The sequence below is a fragment of the Mangifera indica genome, chromosome 5 (assembly GCF_011075055.1).
Source record: "Mangifera indica cultivar Alphonso chromosome 5, CATAS_Mindica_2.1, whole genome shotgun sequence".
Classification (NCBI taxonomy): domain Eukaryota; kingdom Viridiplantae; phylum Streptophyta; class Magnoliopsida; order Sapindales; family Anacardiaceae; genus Mangifera; species Mangifera indica.
The window spans coordinates 2,102,213-2,118,886 of NC_058141.1; the positions used below are offsets into that span (position 1 = coordinate 2,102,213).

Below are 16,674 nucleotides of genomic sequence, written 5' to 3' on the forward strand. Positions count from 1 at the left end.
GGAGTTGAAGAAAAATTGGACCAAAGTGTCCAAAAGGAAGGAAAAAAAAGGATATGAGGTAGAGTGGCAAACGAGAGGGTTGACCTTCTTTAAATAAATTTGATGTTCTAGCTAATGTAAAGAAAGTTGGGGAAAATAAAGAAGTTAATCCTACTATGAAGGTTAGTGAAAGGAAAAAAATTGTTTCAGTCAACTTATCTAGAAAGGATGAGATAGCTACCTCGACAATTTCAAGAGGCATTATAAGCATTGAATTGAGGAATGTAAAAAAGGTGTCAAGCTCAAGGAAGAAGGTTAAGAAAGGAGGAGTAGTTGTGTAGGTTATGAAAGAATCCCAAAAACTCTTAAGGAAAATTATATTAAATGGTGGAAATCCAACTAGCAAGATAAAGAATCTAAAGCTAAATTTTGACTACCTGGTTGAAGATTATCTTCCCAAAATAGATCTGTTATGCTTCCCTTTTACAAAGTGTAACCTAGAGACCAAAGAAACAACTTCTGCGACAGAAGGCAACTTAGTAGAACTGTCGAGTTTGGCCCAAAATGTACGCAACATAATCTCTATTGGAAAAGCCAAAAAGTAAGGGGCTCATGGAAGCTTGAAAGAAGTTTAGAAGGTTAAGTTAAGTGAGGATGGGATCTCTTTTATGATTAAGTCATTTGGAAAATTGATTAAGCTAGATGAAAAGGATCTCAAGGAAACCAAGGTTGAGAAATCAAGTAAAGATCAAAAGAAGAGGCCTAATAAAAAAAAACCTAGAAAGTGCCTCACAATGAACCTCTCATGATTAACATTGGGGAATGGAATATTAAGGGCCTCAACAGCCCCCTAAAACAAAAAGAGGTTAGACTTTTTGTCTCTAGAAATAAACTTGATTTTATTGCTATTGTTGAAACTAGAGTTAGGTATAATCACTTGGATAAAGTAAGTAGAAATCCATTTGGCAATTTGGAGTTTTTTTCACAATAATGACACCAATCCTATAGGTCATATTTGGATTGCTTAGAACCCACAAAAAATTAAAGTGATGATTGTTGAAAAAAAGGAACAAAGTATTAATTGTGAAATTGAGCTTGCAAATGATAATTCTTAAGCTTTGATAACTTTTGTGTATGGGTTAAATGGTTACATTAAGAGGAGATAGCTTTGGAAGGACATTAATGACTATAAAAATGCCTCCAATGGGTGTCCTTGGATGGCTTTAGGTGACTTTAATGCTATTAGAAAAAGGGAGGAAAAGGTGGGAAGGGTCGTTAGATAGGAATCCCATGAAGAAGAGTTGAATAAATGTTTCATTGAAGCTCATCTTAAAGACCTTAGATTCATGGGGTCTTACTATACTTGAAGCAAAATAAGTAAAGGAGAAAACGAAATTACTTGTAAGCATGATAGAATCATGGTGAATGAGAAGTAGTTTGAAGAGTTTTTGAGATCTATATAGGTCTTCCTTCCTAGTGGGCTCTCGAATTATAGCTCGTGTGTTCTTATTGGAAGAGATAATGAAACAAAAAGGAAAAGCCCTTTCAAATTCTTTAATTTTTGGATGGAGCATGAAAAATTTTTGCCTTTGGTGGACTTAGTTTGGAAAAAAGACATTATGATACTTCAATATCTAACCAAAAGATTCGATAAATATTTTTTTTAACAGATTAAAATTGAAAGATAACTATAACTCTAATGAACATGTTAGAGTTATTAAAGAAAACCACAAAATATTACTCAAGTGTGTATTATTCAACTATTTGTTCAATAATATATAGTATGATAGAAATAAATGATATTTTTAAAGTGTATATATCTCATGACTCCTATTATACTTTCCAAAATATATAGACAAATATAGCAAATATTTAAAAAATATTGGAGTAAAATTTCTTTATTTTATTTTGCAGTTACTGTTTTAGATCCTATGACAAAAATTAATGGATTACAAAATTTATTTAATATTATTAAAAATTTGTCAATTAACAGCCATGTTAATTCTCTTGAATATATTCAAAATTTTTTATTTTAAATGTATATTATTTGTAAACAAACATATGGAATGACTAGACAAAGTTCTGTATCAGAGGTAAGTTTCGATAGTTTAGACAAAAAAAGTTGCACATATAGTCTCTTTTACACAAAAGTAAGCAACCTGCCAATTAAAGTATAAATTATGGTCAATTTTATAATTATATCAATATTGACCATTATCCAGAAATTGTTAAAAGATAAAATGTTGAAAAACTAGATGTTTTAACATGGTGGAAAGATAAGGTAGAAACTTTTCCTGTGCTTGTTACCATAATTGAAAATCTACTAACACCTCTAATATAATTTTAGTGTAGGTAGGTACGTGTTGGATGATAGACAATTCAATTTACATTCAAATATGGTCGAGATAATAATATATATGAATAATTGGATCAAAACTGATTTTAAATTATAAAATCAAGTGGCAGAAGAATCTTTAAAGAATTCAGAAATTTCGACATTAAGGACGAGTAGATAGTATGATATATATATTTTATTTATGTTTGTAATTATACCATATATAAATTAATTTATTTATACTATATTATAAAATTATAATATTTTTTATTATGTAACCACGGTATTTGTCCGCTACAAGTGAATGATTATAAATGAAATATTTATAGTACTATTCTCAGTTTTAATAATTAAAAAATAATCTATGTTTAAATTTTTTAATTAAAATTTTTTAATAAAATTTGTTTAAGGTTGTCCCTATTAAAACCTAGTCAGACCCTATTATATAAGGTCGGAGTATAAAAATTCTATAGACTGGTTCGATCTGAAAGTCTATTACTATATAAGCCTAAGGCCAGACCTGACTCATGGGCTAAGTCAGAGCCAACCTGACCCATGGATATGTCTATAGACTATTCAAATCCGAATCCCAATAAGGCCAATAATATATATTAAGGATAAACTTATTCATGACGCAAGATATGACTATACATCAAATATAAGATTGTTTTACCCTGTTTTCCAAACACATTATTCATATAAAAATTTTAAACTAATTCATCCTGAACTAAAATTAGATTTAAATCAAATTTATTTAAATTTTGAATTCAAATTTGATTCAAATAATATGAGCAAGCTTAAGTTAGAGTCCAAACTTTCTATATCAATATAAATGAACCCAAACCCAATCTCAACTTGCACTGCCGAGCTGCTGGCTGAGGTAGCCCGGCCCAACTCCCAAGTGTATTACAAATTTTAAAGTGAACGGTGTCGTTTCACTTTAAAAAAATTTGAATTACAGGAAGTGTCATCCTTCCCATTTCGGACGGCCCTTCGCGCTTCTTCAGTCTTCTGTTCTGTTCTTCCCCCCTTCTTTTGGTGTTCACTCCGTTTACGTCTCCGTGCGTCCACTTCGTGTTCCAGACTCAGGCTTCCAACGACGAAGTTGTTAGGCGGTTCGACGTGTTCCAGTCACATAGCATCTCCGCGTTCGGCGTTCGAGCAGCTCTGTTTGTCCAACATTTGGGTTCGACGACAACGAGTTCAGTGACGACGAAAGAAGGTATGTTGTTTGTTATTTGTTTAGTTGAATTTATTGAACCCTAATTTTGGAATTAGGGTTTCTAATTTGGGGGTTTTTGCCTCTCTGCTTTTCTGTGATGCTGTGTAATGTGTTATTGTGTTCTTGCCATCAAATGAGTTGAAGTGTTTACATTCCTTCATTTTTCAAGGAAACGTAATTTCATAGTGCATGCTTACTTTTCTTCAGAACCTTCCACTGTTTAGAAGGGAGTCTATTGCTTCCACAGACTCAGAATAGGTTGTTTTTGAAGTTTTTAGCATAGAAGTTCAGTGGTTTCGTACAGACATGCAACTTTCTTTTTTTCATTTTTTTTCTGGTTGTTAAAATGAGGTATCTGGACCAGTATAATTATGCAAGCTTCCTTCATTTGTTGTTGTACTGTCGTTTAAGTGGCTTTTGGTCCTCACTGAGCCTAGCTTGCGAGCAGCTCTGGGGCTAGTTGAGCCTAGCCGAGCCACGCTCGCGAGCAGTGAGCTCATGTTGAGCGGCCATTTTCTTGGTTTGCCAAGCCTGAGCTCGGGCTCAGCTTGAATCCAGCCCTATTGGACCCTAACCCATATTGCAGCAACATTCAATTTTCACTCCTTCAAATCCCAATCTGCCGGCCAGCCACTCCTACTATTGTTCGTTGACGCTGAACAACAATCTATCTTCAATCTCGTTTTAGAAGACAACGTTTTCATAGGTTTGATGTTTGAATTGTTACCGTTTTCTGGTTTATATTTATCAATTGATTTGCTTCTTTGCTCTGTATTTATTTTTCTTATCAGATAACTCTTCCTCTTTTCTCAAAAAGTTTGTGAATTTGATCCCTTAATTGTTATGCTGGTTCCCTGTGCAGGTCCTATATGGGGCTCATTTGGAAACTCTGATTTTCCTCCTTTTGTTGGGGTAAGAATGCACACGTTATTTTATTATTGGGTGAAATGAATGTTCTTTTTTCTTCTCTTGCTTATACATATGTGGCTTATTATTTAATATCGGAAATTGAAGGAATACAATTACTGTGACAAATCCGTAGAACTCAATTTGGTTGGCTACTATCTTGTGCGCCAAAATGGTTCATTCTCAGTTCTATTTGTCATTTCTCTAACCAGATAGAATCAGTCAACATTATTGACCTTTTCAATTGCTTGTATTATCTTAGATCACTCATATGTTGTGTATGGTCTGTAGGTCTATTGTACCTTCAAATATATTACGTATCTGATTTTAACAGAAGTCTCTTTCCTTTGTGTATAAGAACCATTTTCTATGAGATACGTGGTCTTATGGAGTGGTTGACCTCCCATGTCACTATGTTTTCTGGGGTATTTAAGTTGTAAAGGGCAAGACATCTAAGCAACTTTGTCTCTATCCTCATTTTTCTCCTCTCTGTGGTTGTGTTTCCTTGTTTTTTATGGTCTGCTAGATAATCATAAACAAACAATTCAATCTTCTATGAAACAATATTGCGAAGGCTTTAGAATGGTTTTCTTATAGAAAAATGTTTTGGATAGTTTTAATGTCATTTATATTATTTGTAAGTATTATGATAGTTCTGTTTGTTGTTGCTTGTATTATTGTCCATGCATTACTACTCTCCTAATATACTCTGCTTTTAGGTAGGATCTCCTGAGGTGCTTTCAATTTCAAGTTCGGCTATCTGGTCCTGCACTGGAGTCATTGTGTGTTGCTTTATTCATATATGTGAAACTGAAATTAGGATTCTAGACTTCTTTGTGATCTCCTCGTCTTCAGTATTCCAAAATTGGTTATTTCCTGCAGATCAAATGGTGTCCTGCTCTAGGTTGTGAGTTTGCTGTGGATTTTGTTGTTGGTAGTGGAAGCTAGGATTTTACTTGCCCTTTTTCATATAGCTTTTGCTGGAATGTAAGTCTCATTGTTTGCCAACAGATTTATGCTTCATCCTTGTACTTTCTTTTTAATTATCAGTAGCACTAATTAGCAAACACTCTCAACAATATATCTCCTAGACTCTGTTAATTGCTTTCTATGAAACATGATGTGAATTTCTCTTACAGTGTACTGAGGAAGCCCACTGTCCTGTAGAATGTGGCACCGTAGCCAAGTGGGTTTTGAAGAACAGTGCCTAGTCAGAAGATATGAATTGGTATGCATGAAGATCTTAGCAATCAGAATTATTCTTCTTATTTGACCTACGTGCATGTCTTGACTTACAGAGTACTCTAAACATAGTTACTAAATCTGATGTGTCAGCCTTTTGAATACATTTAAAATTTCCACATCTGTGTAGACGTGTGTTCCTCAGCAATGATACACATGTTTTGGCATCATGGGTTGAAGATAAAGAATTAATTTGAATGTAAAGTTAACAACATTTTTTTTTATGTTGGAAAAAAAATAAGTAGATCATTATATTATTCTTTTATTAATTACTGAGTTATGTTGCTGTGTCTTCAGGATACTGGCTAATTCCAAGCCTTGTCCAAGGTGCAAGCGACCAATCGAGAAATAACAGGGCTGTATGCATATGACATGTACACACCCATGCATATGATTGAATTTTGCTAGAAAGCTTCTATACATGTTTTAGACATTAAATATATACTGAAACTGTGGTTTTCCTTCAATTTTGAATTTTTCACCTAAAAATTTAGAACCTGTGAAGTAAAATTATTTTTTCTTTCATGAACTTCTATTTGAATTTACATGCTTGCAGGCTCTGCCTTGGTGCTTGGTCAAAGCATGGTGAGTGGACAAGCGGTTTCTATGCATGCTATCATTATGAGACAACAAAACAAGAGGGAGTGGTATAATAGTCTGGTTCAATTATTTTTCCTTCCTCCACTAGTGGTTAACTCATTTTCCTATTGCTATTTGTGGCATCATCAGGCCTACTTATAACTTTGGTCTATGTTCCTTACCGTACGATGAGTTTGAAAAGCCATCAGCTCTATATTTCACAGTAACCAAGATTATACTTCTAAATAGAACCATCAGCTCTATGTTTCACATTATGCACCCGCTTATAGCCTACAATCTCGTTTCCTTTAGGTAAATTCCTTTCCTTTGGGTAAACTCACTAGCTCCCAAGTTTTAGTCTTCTCTAGGACTTTCATTCCTCCGATACAACCTCCAGCCACTTAGGATGATCTAAAGCCTCTTGAATTGTCTTAGTTTGAAATTGAGCCATAGCCATGTGTCAAGGTTTGCCCTTCATTAGGAATACCGAACATAGTCTTGAAATTTGAGTCTTTTTTCTTAAATCAAAGTTAATTAGGATTTTCCTTTACACCATTTTCCCTTCAATTTCATAATTTCAATTGAAAAAACATGACTATAATGAGGTTTTGACTTTGAGTCCTTATACTTTAACTCTCTTTTTTAGATTCTTCCATTCATTGTTTTCTGATTCCACTGCTTGTTTTCTCAAAGTAAGCTTAAGCTTCTTCCAAAATGTTCTACTAGTTGTATTTTTTTGTAACTTTTTCCCCTTTTTTAAATTCTTTTTTCTGAATTTTGTTTTAGTGATGTTGTTATTCTGCATTTCGAAGCTTGGAAATAGGTTTGTCGTTCTCTATTCCGAATCTTGGAAATGGAATGGACAAGTTCCAAGGAAGATCATAGAAAAGAATTTGCATAAGGTCTTATTTAAAAATTTAAGTTGTTCTTGAAGGATCAAATGATCTAGAAAAGGGGTGAATATTTAAAACAATTTTTATTAAATTAAAGAATTAAACTAATTTATGCAACTTAATGAATGATGACTATTTTTAATGCAATCTGTGAAAATGTCAAGAGATATTCTAAATAATCAACACAATCAAAACAACATACAATACAAAATATGAATTTAAGGGATGAGAAAATCAAACAAGCGATATATAGTGGTTTGGTGTAACTCGGTCTATGTTTATTCTAAGCTATGTCCTTTAGAGTATTCTACTAATCTTTGATTGATAAAACCCCAACTACGCTTTTCTTTACAATATAAATAACTTCTAAGGTGTTATTAATCTTTACAAGTGTTAAAGTCTACTTTCTTTCACTAGATATATTTAGCCTCATTAAGAGTGAATCTTACTCTTTTGTCATACAAATTTATAAGAAGATAAAACTTAAAAGCTCTCTCAAAGAGTATATGTCAAAGTTTTAACTTAATACAAACCAATACCCAAAAAAAAAAAAAAAATCAAGAAAGTGTATGAGCAAAGGTTGCGATTAGAGAAGATGATTTGTGAGTGAACAGTTTAAAAATGATTTTCTCTCCAATATATGAAAGTTCTTGGTAGCAAAAGTTCTTACCAAGTGATTTTGATTGAGTTTATATATGAGAAAATAAGGAAAGTTATTGTTGTGAACAAAATTAACCGTTTTAATTTTTCAAAAAACGTAAAATTCGGTTCATTAGATGTAATTTGGCCAACCTAATATGACATGACACTTCTATGACATCCACGTGATACTAGCCATTAGAAATTTTATCACCTAATTCGATCAATTGAATTTTATTATATTTTACCCTAAGAATTTTAAAAATTTGTAATATTCCCCTTGAAACTTTGAAAAATGACGATTTAACCCATTTTAGAAAACTCTTTCAAAACCAGTTTTGAGATATGAAATTTTAGTCCACAAAACTTCATAATTTCAAGTGAGTTATTGAAATTTGATAAAAATTTGGCTTAACTCAATAAGTTTGAAGGATTATATTTTAATCCAAAATTTTGAATGATATGAAAAATGTCAACCTATATTTGGAAAATTTATTCAAACCCTAAATTAACATATGATAATTTAATTCACAAAACTTCATAATTTCAAATAGGTCATTAGAATTTGGTAAGAATTATTTTAATTTATTAAGTTTGAAAAATGATACTTTAACCCCAAGGAGTGAAAGATATGAAAATAAATTTTTGAATGAGCTTTTACATGCAAACAAATTTTCTAATCAAAACTAATGCTTCAAGACACAAAAAACCATCTACATAAACTTGAGCTTTTCTTCAAATCTTCAAGAATTCTTCATTTTGAATCTTGTTTTTGGTTTCCATTTTGATGCTCTTTCAAGTGCATTAGGTAAAATCTTCCAATCTAAACTTATACTCAAGTAAACTTATTAGTCAGTATGAGTAGGAATATATTAGTTTATTATTATCAAAATAAGAGTATAATGATTCATTGAGTTAACAGCTCTGAATAATCATTCTTTGAAATGTTAGTCTAGTAAATTTGAAAAAGAAAGAAGATATATAAAAGAAATGGTGGAAATTAAGATTACTACTTAAAAGATTGGTTGGCTTAGTTATTTGAATTAGTGAAAACAGACTGGTTAGCTGCATCCCTCAAAGCAGTCCTTCATCTTTGAATCATCCATAAAACACTTTTCAAGCTTAGCATATGGTTTCCCAAAATTTCTAGTTTGATTCATCACATCAGACTATTTTACATCATAGAAGACTAGCATTACCATCTGATCATACTTGTTCTTACATTTAAGTATCTTCTCTAGTTCTTGGAGACACTATCCTGACGATGCTTACCCTTTATAGAAAAATGATAATAGAGATATATGAAAAAAGAGATGGAGAAATTTCTTCTCCTCTTATAGGCGTATTCTTAGTGAAAGTTTTAATTTTATATAAATGGTTGGTAATTTTTTTTTTCCTGGTGTCCATACCATAGAAACTAAGGAAAACCTTGTTTTCTAGATTATGAGTAATGGATGAAGAAGAAGAAGGAGAAGAAGAAAAGGAAGCCATTAACTTTAATTGAGTAGAGGCACTTTGCATTAACAAAGAGGGCTAAACTAAGAGGTCAAATAATTAAGTAATTTACTTTACTATGAGAGCAGCTTTGAGGTATTTAGAGTGGTGATTTGCTAATCAGGGTGAAATGAAAACGAGATGAAAAAAAAAATTAAATGGTTAAGGTTAAAATGTAATTTGTTTGTATTGTTAGAAGTGTAAATGATATTGATCTTATTATAATTAAGCAAAAAACTAAAAATCTTTTTCACTTTTGATCATAAATAGAATACATTATTATAATACAAGGTCAATGTCCTATTTAAGAAAAAACTAGTTCCTACTAATCAGACATAAACTAATTAAATTTGCCTAAATTAGAATCACAGTTGTTAGCTAAATTAGGAAGATTATAATCAGCCTAAATTATAGTTATTAGCTGTCAATTAACTATTTACAACCATATATAATCTCCTAAATAAAGAATTCAAGATTCTCCAACACTCCTTCTTAAGTTAAAGAATATATGTTTTCCATTCCCAGCTTGCTAGTAATATCTCGAAAGGTTGAGCTGTCGAATCTTTTTGTGAACACGTCAGCCATCTGACCATTTGTAGGAACATAAGGAGTGTAGATTAGTCCACTTTCAATCTTTTCCTTGATGAAGTGTCGATCCACTTTAACATGTTTTGTTCTATCATGTTGAACCGGATTGTGGGCAATGCTTATAGCAGACTTGTTGTCACAATACAACTTCATAGGTTCATGCCATTTAACTTGTAAATCTTCTAAGATTTTCTTTATCCACAAAAGCTCGCAAATTCCTTGATCCATAACACGCAACTTAGATTGTGCACTTGATCTAGACACTACTGATTGTTTCTTACTCCTCTAAGTTACTAAATTTCCTCCAATTAGAGTACAATAACCAGTGGTTGAGTGTCGATCTGTAAGGGAGCCAACATAGTCTGCATCTGTATAGGCTTCTACAGTCATCTCTATTCCTTTCCTAAACATAATTCCTCTCCCAAGAGTAGCTTTAAAATACCAAATCACCTTATTTATAGCTTAAAGGTGAACATTCTTGGGGTCATGCATGAACTGACTTGCCATGCTTACAACATATGCGATATCCAGACATGTATGAGATAGGTAAATCAGTTTTCCTACAAACTTTTGGTACCTTCCTCTATCAACAGTTTCATCATCTCTTGCTTCACTCAATTGGTGATTTTGTTCAATTGGCGTATCAATAGGCTTGCATCCCATCATTCCTATCTCTCGTAAGAGATCAAGAATATACTTTTGCTGGCAAACAAAAATACCTTCTTTAGACCGAGCTACTTCGATCCCTAAAAAATATTTGAGTTTGCTAAGTTCTTTAATCTCAAATTCTTTTGCAAGTCTAGCCTTAAGCCTCTGAATTTCCTTATCATCATTACTTGTTACAATGATATCATCAACATATACAACCAAGACTGTGAGTTTCCCTACTGTCGAGTGTTTGAAGAAAAGGGTATGATCTCCTTGACTTTGTTTGAAGCCAATACCAAACATTACTTTAGTAAACTTTCCAAACCAAGCTCGAGGTGATTGCTTAAGCCCATAAAGTGCCTTTCTTAACCTACACACTTGATTATTTTTGAAAAATTTCTCAAAACCTGGTAAACGTTCCATATACACTTCTTCTTCAAGATCATCATGTAAAAATGCATTTTTGACATCAAATTGCTACAAACACCAATTGAAATTGTAGCCAAAGATAAAAGAATGCGGATAGTAATCATCTTAGCTACCAGAGCAAAAGTCTCTTAATAATCTACCCTATGTGTTTGAGTGTACCCTTTGGCTACTAACCTAGCCTTATACCTCTCTAAAGACCCATCTACGTTAAACTTGATTGTATACACCCATTTACATCCTACAAGTTTAATGTCTTTCGGATGATCAACAATCTCCTATGTATAATTTTATTAAGTGCACTCATTTTCTCATTTATGGCAAGTTTCCAATTCTTGTCCTTAATTGCCTCATTGATAGTTTAGGGAATAGGAATGGTATCTAATTTAGTGAAGAAACAACGATGTTTATGTGAGACTATCCAAAGAAACAAAGTGAGAAATATGATGTTGTGTACAATTTCAAACTCCTTTCCTAACTGCTATAGGAACATCTAAATCATCAATCAATGGAGAGGGTAATTGTGTCTGCATACCTGGTTCCGGAGTTGAATCTTGAACTTGCAATTAGGTAGAAACAGGCTCACTTCTCCTTGAGTAGACTAGGATAGGTTTTTTAGCAACCAGGGGTATATTTGGAGTTAATTCTGATGAGTTAGTAGGCTGGTCATGTGGCTGATCAAGGGAAGATTCAAGTGCAGGTTGGTTTTGATCAAGGGTTGCTCAGGTATAGTAGGCAAAGGCTGAATAGTAGGCTACATCGTGGACTATAAATCAAGAAAAAATAGCTCAGATTCTTTTTATTTCACTCACATTCTCCCTCTGAAGATGAGAACTAGAATAGAAAGACTGTTTTTCAACAAAGGTAACATCCATTGAAATAAAGAATTTATGAGAAGCAGGATGATGACATTTATACCTTTTTTAAATGGAAGAATACCCAACAAAGATACATTTTAATGCTCTTGGATCAAGTTTTCCTCAGTTAGTGTCATCAATGTGAACAAAAACCACACATCCAAAAACTTTTGGGGTTAATTTAGAAGCTATTTGTGAATTGGGATAATGCTCATGAAACACACTCATAGGACTCTTGAAACTAAAGACTTTAGAGGGCATTTTATTTATCAAGTGAACCACAGTGAGAACTGCTTCCCCCTAATAGAATTTAGGAACATTATTTTGAAATAAGAGTGCTCGTGTGATTTCTAAAACATGTTTATTTTTCCGCTCCGCTACCCCATTTTGTTGCGACTACCGATATGATAGGTGTAACATCGATTGAAAGCTATTTGGGGTGGCCGTGGAAAAAGTATTCGAGAACTGTGGTTATGAAATGTACGATCGATGAATAGATTCATCCCGCTGGTTGGTTGCCGTAGAATGGTAGTTTTGCTCTGAACACTCTTTATTATGGAGAGTATTTGAATACGGGAAGTGGGGCAAATACCAACGGAAGGGTAAAATGGCCAGGATATCATGTGATTCAAAACTCAACAGAGGCATCAAAGTTCACAGTGGATAACTTTTTAGGTGGGAATTCGTGGATTCCAGCCATCGGAGTGCCGTTTGAGGGTGGGTTGTGAATAAAACAATTATGAAGACAAATATATAGCTAGCATATATGGGTTCAATAATATATATTATTACATCATTTGATTGTAAAAGGTAATTGCTAGAAAAGGAAAAACTTAATATAAAGAATGAGTTCATTTGTAAGATATCTAAAACAGTTTTAATTACTTTGGATTTGAATCAAACAAAGTAGGCTTAATTATTATGTTAACCAAATCAATTGGATCTATCATTCTAAAGTACTCCAGCTCTTCTTCTTATTAATTACCGATCATCACTTGATACAATAATATATAGAGATTATAGTTTTAATTTATCGGTGATTAAGTGGCTTGAAGAACTCTTCTCCTACTCTCTTCTAAAACCTTCATCACAGTCACCCCTTACACACTAACCACCACCACCTCCACCTTCGGCGATGATAAACAGAAAAAGCAAGAGTTGATGATATAGGAGTACCTGGGGTGACAAGTTTAAGTTTCATTTACCTATAGACAACACCACCTTAATTTACCAACAGCTTTGCCGCCGGTCAAACTCTACTGGGTTGGCTCTGTCCGGTACCTCAGTTACAGTTGGAAAACATAGTCCGGATAGCCAGTACAAGTCAGCCTCGGTCATCATATTCTTATGCCAAACCACATGGCTCATGTTAAACAATTCAATTTTGTTAACTGTGTATGATAGTGACTCCCTTTGGGTTAATTTGCTACCAATCGTTAACCTTAAAAATATTAACACTAACTATATCTAATCCACACCCATCTGCAGACTTAAGAGAGCAATGATTTTATTTTAAAGCTTTCTCTTTTCGGCTCCCAATTGCTATATATGCATGTAATCTTTATTATTATTACTATTAGCTTACAAATTGCACATCTAATTATCACCCATTAATACACCATTATCTTTGTGAATTATTAATTAAAAATTTTTCACTTATTTACAATAATTGTAATCTACATTTTTAAAGTCTTCATGTGAAGTTTTTCAAAATAGTAATTTTGTGAATTTTGGTCTTCTCACTTGACCATCATATTATATAATATATATATATATATATATATATATATATATATATATATATATATATATATATATATATATATATATATAAACCTTCATACACCCACTCTTTCACCTTTTGGGGAAACTAAATCCGATTCCTCCACTCTACAAGTTAACTTGTAGTCCTCTACAAATCACTCAAACAACGCGGCTATACCTGTCTTCTTTGATTTGCCAATTTCTCAAAATCAAAATTTTATCATTCAAAACATATATGTTTTAGACAAATAATTGCTAAGACAGATAATTTTTCTTTTATCCTTTTTATTTGTTATTGGATTTTCTTTGTGTCAATAATTCAACTCTTAAATATTTTTTAGACATGTTTTTTGGTTTGATTGATTAAATCGGTTGGACATACTAATAATGTTAATATAATTTAATTAAAATTTTAGAATCACTTTTATTCATACTGATATTTACATGATGATTACATCGGTTAAGTTGGCAATTGAATTACAGCTTGACATATTTTATCTAGTTTAACCTTGGTTCAATCATGTTCAATGGCTTAAATATAATTTAGATAAAATTTGTTAGGTTTACCTGTTTTGGTTCGATTTGAATATAAAATTTATTTTAAATTGCGTACAAAATTCCAATTTTGATATTTTATATTTCAAAATTCTCAGTTTTTTTCTTTAAAATCAATGGCTTGGATACTTTTTGAACCTTGAAGAGTTTTTAAGATGCAGTTTATCAGTGATTTTGCAAAACGTGGGACTGGGTGTAATATTTCTTATTTGTTGGACATCCCTAATTATGGAACCATCCGTTGTTAAAATATTTAATGGTTAATAAGCAACTGTGTGAAACATAGACTAACTTGGAAAGTTTAAAAAGGGTACTAAAAATACAATTCAATTAACAAAACTAGTGGATGATACATTTATACAATTAAAATTATATTCAATTTATACAAAAAATGGGATGTCCTGATAGATGATACAATAACATATTTGCTTAGAGAAACATGCACATTCATATTATTCAAGAAACAAATATTGCATACAATCCCATCACCACCTAATTCTATAATTAACCAACATTACAATTCTTACACTTTCCATAATCGATATGGATCTATGTTGAATTGGAAAAGTTAAGCACAAACCTTTATAAATCATACAAGTATTCTTAGTAACTCATTTAATTTGGGGAATGGCATGTGCTTGGACTAATGCTTCAGAGTGCGTCACATACCATTATATTTCAGGACAAGAAAAATGCAAATAATTTATGGTTTCGAATATCGAAAGTGAAACCATAGCTAGTTAGCATTCACATCATTATTAATAGACAAAAGTTTGAACTAAGTGGAGATGTGAGATAAAAAATATTTGATGCAATTAGTAGGATTATAGAATTAGTTGTGTTGTATTATTTATAATTGGAAGGGAAAGTGGAGGTTATTTTGTCTATTTTTATTTTCTTGTGTTTTTAGAAGCATAAGTTTTGTCAGGAAACATTCATTTGTGTGAATAAACTGGATGTTAGTCAGTATTGAACTAGTAATTAAGTGGAATTAAAAAGACTTTAATTCCATTTAAATTTAATTCTACAAGTCAATTCATTTCAGCCAACCCTTTTGCTCAAACAAGATTTTGTTTGTTAGATTAGCAACTATTAATAAGATAGCTCAGATCTTACATATGTTAAACATCTAGCCTTTAGACATGGTTTGTGGGTTTATTGATGTCAACATCATTTAATTAGAATGATAAAATCTTTTATAGATAATAATTATAATCATAATGTTATATCTCATATATAAGTCAATCATGTTTTATATAATCAAGTATAGTAACATTTTCCTTCAAAAGGACAAAACTTCTAAAAGGTCTGTTGCACATAGTTATTATTGATAAAGTAAAATTTAATGCTCATTTTGACCTGTAAGAAATATCAAGATAACAACACATAAGGCCAATCGACCTGGCCCAAAAGAGCTAAACAAAAAAAATAAAAAACACACACAACAAAAAATTGTACCATAAGACAAACTCTTAAGTTATGAATAAAGGAAATAACTTAAAGCCACTTCATCTTAAAGTCTTATTGGAATTCTATACAGTACAATTGATATTTTTTTTTTGGTTGTCCACACAGTACAGTTGGTTGTCTACACAGTACAACCGATATCTTTTTTTACTGTTTACACAATACAACTCACGTGTAAGAATTTTAAGCATATTTTCTACTTTCCTGTATCATATGAGTCATTATAAAACCAAAAACACTTGTTTTCTATTTTATGAAAACATGCATAACTTAGAAAATGTTTTTCCTCTTTTTTTATTTTTCTAAAATTATGCATATGCTATGATTCATCGTGTATATATGTATAACCATAATATGAAATATGCCCATTCATTATTTTCTCTTATTTTTTTCACTCTATCAAACATCATATTATTTTCTCATACATCTATATATATATCTCATGCTTTCCATATGGATATACATATTTATTATGATGGTTTTTATACAGATCATGCACATAATTAAGTAAAATTAACCTATATCACATAAAATGACACTTTTATCCTTATGGTAAAAAATTACATGCTCACCTTTAGTGCAAATTATTTTATCAATTCATCATTTCTTACATATTCAACACACAAAATCCACTAAGCTAACCCTAAGAATATGAGATGTCTAAAATACCCTTATGGCAAAAATTTACATCATAAGTCCTAATGAATTTCTTTATTCTTTTAAGCATAAATCACCTTAATTCTAATACCTTACACACTTATATAAGGAAATGTTATTTAAATAACCTAACTCAATTTATTTCAAGTATGTAAAGTATGAAATTTTTACCTTTTCTTTGCTAATTAGGTGATTTAAGCTTATCCTCCTTCTTTTCTTCTTCTTAGCAACCTTAATCAACCAAAAATATAATCATCCATCAAAACCCTAAACTTGACATCTCTTAAAAATTAAACTTTTTATCTTAGAACTTATCAGAATTGATAGATCTATACTTTTTATAACTAGAGGCTCTGGAACTTAGGTGGTTTAGTTGGGTTTTTTGATGAAATTTGCTTGAAGGAAAAACTTTAGCTAAAATTA

At 31.8% G+C, this 16,674-nt stretch overlaps 1 long non-coding RNA gene across 1 annotated transcript; it reads left to right on the top strand.

Annotated features, from left to right (window-relative positions):
- Window positions 1–3,296: 3,296 nt before the first annotated feature.
- On the top strand, window positions 3,297–6,170 carry LOC123215287. The gene is made up of 3 exons (XR_006502002.1): window positions 3,297–3,536; window positions 4,399–4,448; window positions 5,582–6,170. It is a non-coding gene; the product is annotated as an uncharacterized LOC123215287 (long non-coding RNA).
- Window positions 6,171–16,674: the final 10,504 nt, after the last annotated feature.